At 39.1% G+C, this 8,822-nt stretch overlaps 1 protein-coding gene across 9 annotated transcripts in view; it reads left to right on the top strand.

The window, feature by feature from the left end:
* Window positions 1-7,377: 7,377 nt before the first annotated feature.
* The window catches only part of FOXN3 (forkhead box N3), a 148,862-nt gene continuing 147,417 nt past the window's right edge, over window positions 7,378-8,822 (top strand). For all 9 annotated transcript variants that reach the window (XR_012680218.1, XR_012680217.1, XR_012680216.1 and 6 more), the window contains exon 1: window positions 7,378-7,559. The gene's annotated coding sequence lies outside the window, so the exon portion shown is untranslated. The remainder of the gene's footprint in view (window positions 7,560-8,822) is intronic.

The raw sequence follows: 8,822 nt of genomic DNA, 5'->3' as shown, positions 1-8,822 counted from the left end.
CCCAAACATACCCTATATGCAGTATATATGGAGGTTTGGAGGATGACATAATCAATATCTGATGTACTGCAAAGGAACATTCTGCATAAAGGCCAGTTCTGCATTAGTTGTCCCCTGGCTCTCAGAGACCCTCCCACAAATCATACTACCTGGACCTCAGGGATCTTCAGAAAACCTTAAATTCAATTATTCCTAAGCAATTTACTGCACCCATGCATTTCTCTAAATATAGAACTCACTGCTCATGGTTGGAGCTCTGCGTCTGATGCATCTCTCTGACATACATCGTTGTTCTCAGATTCATTATGACAAGGTCAGGATTCATGGAAACACATTTTTTTCACGTTCTTTAAGCCAAAGAGACATAAGTGTGCGGAGTACGTCAGCGTTTGTTTGTAACAATGTAATTTGCTGCAATAAAATTACTTAAGATTTGATTTGTTTTTGCTCACATTATCCATTCCCTCCCTTGCAGGAGTTTTAGAGATTTGGGGGAGGCGGTGTGAGGGTGGGATTACTGCTTTTTCTCAATATTTTTTTGTAGTAAATGGTCGTATTGATGATTTAATAGCACAAACAATTTACAAAGATATTTGAGCATTAATAGAACTATGTACTAAGGATAAGATGGAGGAAAAGGGCGATGCGTATCTGCACGCTCAGGCGCTTTGTGAGAGGTGGGGGTGTGGCAGTAGGAGGAGTTCAGGTGGAGCTAGGATGCACATGCATGGTAATTAGATTAATCATCACCAGGTGGTGTATGCTCCTCTCTCCCCTCCTCTGTGCGTCATATCCCACCTTCACCTCGGACTATCTCAGTTTTTTACTAATGTTATGGATTGCAGGTCGCAGGCCTGGACACATGGTGAAATTAGCAGGATTAGCTGATTGGAACTATATCGCCTGCACACGTCATATAGCGACTTGGGGGTAGATTAATCAAACTTTCTAAAAAGGAAACGTGGAAGTGTGGGCCATAGCAACCAATCAGATTCTAGCTATCATATACCTAGAACAGAGGTTCCCAACTGTGCGCTATGGCTCCCTGGGCTTGTTGCAGCGATGTCACAGGGGTGCAGCAGCCCCGGGCCGGAGGCAAGCACGTCAGGGAACTACTTGGTAATTGTTTTGTCTTAGGGATGCCTTGAAAAAATTATGGAGTCCCTAAGGGTGCTTTGAACTGAGAAAGTTTGGGATCCACTGGTCTAGAACTTGATAGCTGGAATCTGATTTGTTGCTTTGGGCAACACCTCCACCTTTCCTCTGTACAAGGTTAGATAAAGCTACCCCATGTGCTGGCCCAATATCACAGTGTGTGGATCCAATACAAACAAGATGCTCAATCATAACATAAAATCGATCAAATCTTTATCAGATGTTGGTAAATCTGGTCAGAAGACGAAAACTATCGATCTTTGTGTTACACCAGAAGCGACAAGATTGGCCCATGTGTGGTCGCCATAAGACTGACATTGTTGAGGCTGGTTGAACCCACCTCTTCAGACAAGCTTATAATATTCCTCAACCACCCTCTTAACCTCACTACATTACCCAATTACCACCCGTTACACAATTTCACACAAGACAACTACCCCCTGACCAACATTGTTGTGTGACAGGATCATTTAGCTTATGAATTACTTTTACATTTGCAGCCTGGCTGGGCCTAAATGCAAAATGTAGACTTAACCTCATGTATCAAACTGTCCCATAGATTGTAAGCTTGCGAGCAGCCTTCTCACCTCTTTGTCTGTTTTACCCAGTTTGTTTATTAGTTTACTGTGTTTGTATCCAATTGTAAAGTGCTACGGAATATGTTGGCGCTATATAAATAAATGATGATGATGATGATGATGAAGTAAGAGGTTCGGGGTAGAGCAGCCTCAACATATGTACAAAACGTCTGAAAACCCCAACATGGGAGAACATATATGTTGGTCTTACTCACTGCACCATTTTGGCATTTTCACGCTCCTACAACAGCCAACAGTGTTTGTTTGGGGTCAGAGTAGAGAGGGGAGATAACAATGCATTCAAGGGGGAGGGTTGTTACCAACCCAAATAAAATAAAAAACCTTTGGAGAAAATAAGAGAGAAAGAAAATGCTGAAAATATAAATAGAGATCAGACAGTAACTTGGGGTGAATGCTCCACAGAGCCCAGGTACAGCTTGCAGTGTACTTTGATGTCTACGCTCTCCTGAACCGCTCTCCTGAACCTTTGCCAAATAGGGATCAATTATATTTTTATAATGTTATGTTTCGGCTCTATTCTTCTCTGTTCAATGTTAGGTGAACGTGACCCAGCTCAAGCAGGTAGTGGGGGCTGCACACACCTGTGTATACCCCACATCTGGTGCTCCTACAGCTTCTCACCTCAACACAACCTGATGCATCTAGAACAATTCTTCCTAATTAGTCAATAACAAAACAATTACACACGGAGAGACGCTGGTGGAACAGTTGTGTTTTGCCTCACACCTGAGTTTCTAATACTCGGGGGTGACCACAACGCTCCATAGTGATTAGAGTTAATGCAATGACATAACACAATTAAATACTCCTTAAAGACTATGCACGGATTACGTGTCTTGTGTTATCACACTGCGTCCTAATCAGACATTTCATTCTATTACAACTTTGGTATATAATTCATTTGCGGGGATTGATCTCTGGACAGGTGCTTCACTCAATTTCATCTCCTAAATTCACATTATTGCAGCGATTCATAGTAACTGCTACAAAAATGCACTTATTACATTTTCCTTGATGTCCACAGTACGACAATGCAGCTATGGCAGTTGGTGCGATTTGTATTATATTATTAATTTATCCTTGTAGTGAGTGACCTGCAACATCTGTCCGGTCCTTCTATTTAAGAACAGCTCTCTTCATGCTCAGAGTAAGCAACGAGAATGGTTATTAAGCAATGGCGTTGAAGGCACAGGTGATTTAGAAGCAACCTTAGTCTTTGCTAGAATAAATAGGTTTAAGATCAAATATTTATATGCTGACTTAATTGATGTTGTACCTGATAAGGTGTGGGCCAAAACATGGGAGTCTTGGAAGCAAGACCTCCCGAATATACGACCCCCAGGAGAGATGTTATGTTATATGAAACATACAATGAAAGCTCTCAGTTCGGCCAGACTCCAGGAGGTCCATATCAAAACTATGAATAGGGCATATATATCACAATCGCAGAGGCGATTTATGGTTGTAACATAATCAGGTATATGCCCGAAATGTCAGAAAGCTCAGGCCTCTCTGATACACAACATGTGGTCATGTCCAAAGATTGCTAAATTTTGGAATAAACTGGTAACATATATAAACTTTACCTTTAAAATACAAGTATCGGCTCACTATGAAGTACTATTGTTCGCAGTCTTTGATTCTTGGAAGGAACAGATAGAAGGTTTGCGGATTATACCGCTACTCACAATCATGGTCACCTTAGCTAAAAAAGCAATCTTGGGCAATTGGACATCCAAAAGGACCCCATCGATACTGGAGGTTACATCGGAGTTGATGGAAACACTATTTTTTGATAGACGAGCAACCTTCCATGATTTAGAAAAAGGGGTGGAGTGCTTCCATAATAAATGGGGTGCATATATAGACACCTTGGAAGAATCATCTCGCCTCCATATCATGCGGGTCTTTGAGGATACTAGGTGGTCCTTACTGAGGAATCTGTGAGGAAGGTAGATGGAGGTTGACTCGGATAAATATTAGCCTGAATGAGAGGGATTGGCAAATAGCCAATTAACTGGTGTTAATAGGATGCCGTAGAATGTATCATAAGACACACTAGGAGGCTACATTATCCAGTGACTTGGTCAGTCTCCCCCCCCCCCCGTTTCCATTCATGCTCTCTTTTATTTTTATTTTTTCTTATTTATGTTACATTTATGTCTAAAAAAGGAAAAATGTTATTTGTACATAGAGAAAATGTGTTGTAATTATCTGATGTGATGTAAATCTGTTTATCTCTCTGTACAATAAAAAAGAATTTTCAAAGAACAGCTCTCTTCACTCAGAAAATCGTTCCCCACATCTCTAATCACTGACGTTTAACCTCTCCACTGCCAGATGGATTTCCCTCCTTCATGACAAGACCAGTTTTCGCGTTTTTGGTGAAGTGCCGCATTACACAGGGAATAACTTTATGTCTCACACTGCGAGGTAATTTCATTGTTTTTCTGTTAACGGCCAGAGCTTCTTTTTGGGCCTATTATCATTGAAAAAAATCCCCTTTTCCTTGAATTTTCCACTAATTTCTTTTACGCAATTATCACTACCATAAATTTTTATCTCAAAATATAATGAGCGAGTTCCTGTGAATAAAGATAACAGATATATGTATATAATACAAGATCTGACATCATTATAAGGTCCAGGGTCAAAGCTCTGCGTATGATTAGTATGTTTTATAACCCTCATGCTGTGACACACCTTTAAAGGAGTATGTTGGGATAAAGGCAGGTTTGGGAGGACAAATGTTGGGGTGCTGGTACTATTTGGGAAATTTTGGTGTAGCCTTCCAGGGGCAAACGCAGGATTTGTAGAGGGGGGTTTCCACACCAGGCTGCCAGTGGGCGTGACCAGCATGCATGGGGGCGTTGCTATAATTTTAGACAGTGCTTGGCTGCTCTCCAACTCTTTCTATCCCCATAACATACATGGGCAATGCTGCGTGCACTACTGTTAGGTCAATACAGCTCTCCCTTTTCAAGCAGAGCTGTGTGAAGCGGGAACAGGGAAGAGACACCTCAATTATACATTGCCCCAGGCTTGAAGGGGGTTTCCAGGCACTAGGAACTCCCCTTCCTTGGTTTGCCTATGCCTTCATTTTCTGTGTAACATTCACTAATGTTTACATGTTTGAATGTCAGATATGATGACTGAGGCAGTTCTATGGTGCGGGGGAGGGGTAAGGAAAAAAATGGTTTGTTTTATTAGTTTTTTAAATCAACTTTTTCTTTCTTTTTGCTCATTATTTATTGTATCATTCTATTTATTTAATTAATTTTGGGATTTTGGACATCCTTTATAGTAAAGGGAAGTTACAATGGATCTCCCGTACACTATTATATCTGGAGTTATCCGGATCTCACAGCAGTTCACATGTATGATTTAATAGTCTTAGGGATATATTTACTAAACAGCGAGTTTGAAAAAGTGGAGATGTTGCCTATAGCAACCAATCAGATTCTAGCTGTCATTTTGTAGAATGTTCTAAACAAATGATAACTAGTGTCTGATTGGTTGCTATAGGCAACATCTCCACTATTTTAAACCCGCAGTTTAGTAAATATACCCCTTAGTGTAGACTGTTCTGGGCCTCTCCTGTACTATGAAAGAATTTTCCACACCCAATGCAGACACCTGACATCCTGGGCCTGTTTGATCTTCGGATGCAACTTCCAAGCAACTTGACCAGATCTCGAGATGCGTTTCCATTTGAATGCAAGTACGCTCTGTCTAAACGTTACTCGCTGTATGATAACAGCCAGAATACACACAGTACATATGTACAATACAAGGTCACATCAGAACACATGCAAAAAAAATAAATATATATATATATATTAGCAAATAAATGAATAACACATAATACTATAATCAGTAATACAAACATGTGCTTTAAAATTGTTTAGATAAGGGGGATATAAATGTAAATATTTCTGTTTTATGTTACTGGCCCTTTAATTTGTAGTGTGTACTGCCGTGGTAACGCCAGCAGGGGGCATAGACACCCATCCCAGGAACATTGAACATAAACTTGACCTACAAGCAAGTTACTATCAGATAAAATGTAAATAGTACTTTAAACTCAATATGACAAATAAAAAGAATCCGTTTAAATTCCACTTGTTAAATGTTATGCTTATTGAGGTCTATTTAATTGTCCGTCATATCCTTATATAGAGTCATAAAATATAAGATTAATATGAAACTAGATTCAGTGATGGTAACAGAATAACTGTGTATTCTAGGGTTATCTCAAATATTTTGCTAATATTCAATTCTCATCTGAAATAGACGGGTGACAGAAGACTTCATATAACGTCATATTATGGTAAATGTTATTAAGCTAAAATCACTTTTCATGTATTTATACTGTTGGAATACAGTGCTTAAAATTAACCTTAATTGCATTTTAAAGAGAAAATACTTGTTTTAATATTGATTAATGTTATGATTCTTTCCCTCTTTTTATAATCTGTCACGAATGCTACCACTGTGCATAAAGCGGGCGAGACTGAGACTAGACACTATCCGCAGATAGTAGCAAGGACGAGAAACATCATCATTATCATCATCATTCATTTATTTATATAGCGCCACTAATTCCGCAGCGTTGTACAGAGAACGTTTTCACATTAGGGCAAAACATTAATGCCTCCTACCTACTGGCGTTTTACCTGCGTTTTACACATTTCCATATACTGAAACGCACCGAAATGGGTCATGTAGCATTCTACAAGATTCTGCTGCAAAACACCAGTGGATCTGGTGATTCTAGTAACAATGGTTCTAATGTCAGATCCCTTTACAATTGTTAAAAACACATTTAATAAACGCAAGTGGGTTTGAGGCCTTAAGAGGGGGCACATAGGATCAAAACGCTAAATATAACTAGAAATAACCATGTTTTTCCAGTGAAATAAATTACAAAGTTTAATAACATTTTAAAAATATTGTGGGATATTTATGAAACCCTAAAGGGAACATTCTGTGTTGCCCATAGCAACCAATCAGATGATTGCTTTCATTTTCTAAACAGTAACAAGAAAAATGACAGGTAACATCTGATTGGTCACCGCTTAATTGACAACATTTAAAAATAATTTTCGATGGACCTTAGAGCACTACAAGTCCCATCATGTTGTTTTTCCTGAGTTCCTTTTTAAAGTATTCTGTGCATTTTAAATACTCTTCTTTAATTGATATTAACTAATTAATTAAACTAAGGATTAAGAATACTTTATCAGAATTACATCTAACATGCAGAAAAAATAGATAAATTATTGTTCAGTTCAACTGAGTTAGGGACTATACCTGGAAAGTAGGGACAGTTGTCAACACCCCCTTTTCCTCTGAACCTGTATTCACCCATGTCCCCAATATATCATCATATGGGTGACCTAAACTTGCAATAAATTCAATGCTTGGGGTTTTATATTACATGGTATTTATTTAATGCAAAGCTATGAATAAACATAGAGCTGATTACTATACTAATAAACAGTCGTGTTGGTTGTATTGCTTAGAGAAGCCACGCACGATGTTTTTGCATAGGGTATAAGAATCCCAGTGATGAGAGATACACGGTTGAGTATTAGGACCCGGGAGGCTGCGCTGTAGTTGGGTTTGAGGAACACTGACACCCAGGAGCTGCCTCAGTGAGTACGGGCTGGTTATGGCTTCATCCTGTCTGCAGAGATCTTTCCCCATAAACAGCAGCAGGATGGTGTAGGTGCTGGGATATAACCTGACCTCTGTACAAGCAGCTGCTGTGGACAGGAGACCCCACAGCTGAAGGATTACAAGGTAAGTGACGTGGCTTTTCCACAGACATTCCCTTACTGGGCTGAGTGGGCTGTAACCTCTGCCAGCTCAGTTACTTATCCCACTAATTACAATGTATCTATCTGACATTGCAACATTGTATCCTCTCAGCCCCGCAGAGTAAGCATATAGCGTCCCTATCATGAATGTAGCCTAGTATGTATGACACAGCCATGATACAACAGGACACGTACTTTCCCTCAAGCTGTACAGTGTGGAACATATAAGGCATTCTTGTATGTACACAAAATCAAATCAGATGACTTTAAATTAGATTTAGCCAAATAGATGTTGTCTCTGAATACAGACGTTTTAACTGAATCATCCTATATATGTCCTTGCAGACAGTTTTGCATCTTGAGTTTATATTATTTATATTTTTACTTATAAATGTTTTATAAATGTTATATATTATGATGCAGATAAAGTTTAAAATCTAAGTTTGTTTTTTTTTGTTTTTTTTTTAGTAAGTGAAAATAAAATGGCATCCTGGCTCTGTTCATACATGTCATAAGCGTGTCTGCTTCCTGTTGACAGTCACTTTTAGCATTTCGAACAGCAACAAGCTGCATAGGATGTTGTGTTTGGCTGACTCTGCATTTGGCAGACCGCTTGAAGGGTTAAGCTGTATTGCTGGCAGTAATTTAACCCAGTGTGGTGTGTTTATTTTCACTGGATAAAGTCTGGTTATGTTACAGATTTAAAGTATAAACTTCCTCACAAAGCACATTCTGAAAACAAAAACACAAAAAAAAAATGGAAGACAAACCGGTTTTTGCTGCACAATCTGTGAAAATGTTCTCAGAGATGTTTGTTGTGGCGTTAAGCTAGGAGCTTGTGTTTACTGCTGAGCTTTTATGATTTTAATAGCCAGAAAGGCACATTCTGCAAATCCTTGTTTGGGTCTGCTGTAAATAGCTGATCTATTAATCAATAATCATGATGCACATAAAGGAGAGAGCCTGCGGGCTTGAGGTGTCTTGGGACTGTCCTGCAGAGGATTCTGTTAGTGAGATGTAGTGGTGTAAGACGATGCCATTGTGTCAGACATTGGAGATTCGTAAGGACAAAATATATTGTTCAAAATTAGAATATATTCAAATTCTGATCTTTTTTAGTATAGCTGGTGTTATTTTAAGAGCTAATGACGTAGGTTGGAGCTTAGAATGCTCAGAATATCACAGAGCCACCTGAAGACAACACTCCAACAAGTTGCTATAAAAATGGCTGATGTAAACACGCTCT

This window comes from Mixophyes fleayi, chromosome 12 (assembly GCF_038048845.1).
Source record: "Mixophyes fleayi isolate aMixFle1 chromosome 12, aMixFle1.hap1, whole genome shotgun sequence".
NCBI lineage: Eukaryota > Metazoa > Chordata > Amphibia > Anura > Limnodynastidae > Mixophyes > Mixophyes fleayi.
Note: the sequence above shows the minus strand (reverse complement) of the source record. Positions and strands in the feature narration are given on the sequence as shown.